Consider the following 673-nt stretch of genomic DNA (forward strand, 5'->3'; position numbering starts at 1 on the left):
CAGCCTTATAGTGTGACATTTATATTCTATGTGTACTGTGTATTGTGAGTCTGTCTCTTAGCTCAGTAAGTGAGAAAAGAAGAAACGAAGATGGGGAGCTACTGGGGCATCTTTGGAGACACAGATCTTTACTACTAAAGGGCGGTGGCTGCCTTGGGCTGGAACAGAACCAAAAAACATAATGTATAACATGTCTAGCCTACATCTTTAGTTAAGCTTTAGTTCTCATTTAATGTATATGTTGGTAATGAACAACCCACTCATTATAATGGTGTAAATCCCTTGACCTTCAAACTGATGAATTCAAAATCCCATCATCCTCAGCCAGGTTCTGTCTGCTGTTAAACTACAACACTCAGCCATGGTGGGAGTTTTGCTATAGCTGGGGAGCTGAAGATCCCTGCATAAAGGCAAAGCACGGCTACCAAGCACTGTTATAAAGCAAAACCTTGTAAAAAAGAAACAATTAGACATCTACTGAACTAAACAGGACATTGTCAATGAAGGTACAGACCGTGCAGGTATTTGTTGGTCCTAGAGCAGCTCATCTGCTGCACACGCCGATACAGAACCGCAGCCAGTGAGCAGGGGGCGGTGCTTCCGTCTGGCTCCACCCCCTCAGCAAAACTGCAGAGATGAAAAGTCAGCAGTAGTGTCTCTGCACATGGGATGC

Source organism: Xenopus laevis, chromosome 7S (genome assembly GCF_017654675.1).
Source record: "Xenopus laevis strain J_2021 chromosome 7S, Xenopus_laevis_v10.1, whole genome shotgun sequence".
Classification (NCBI taxonomy): Eukaryota; Metazoa; Chordata; class Amphibia; order Anura; family Pipidae; genus Xenopus; species Xenopus laevis.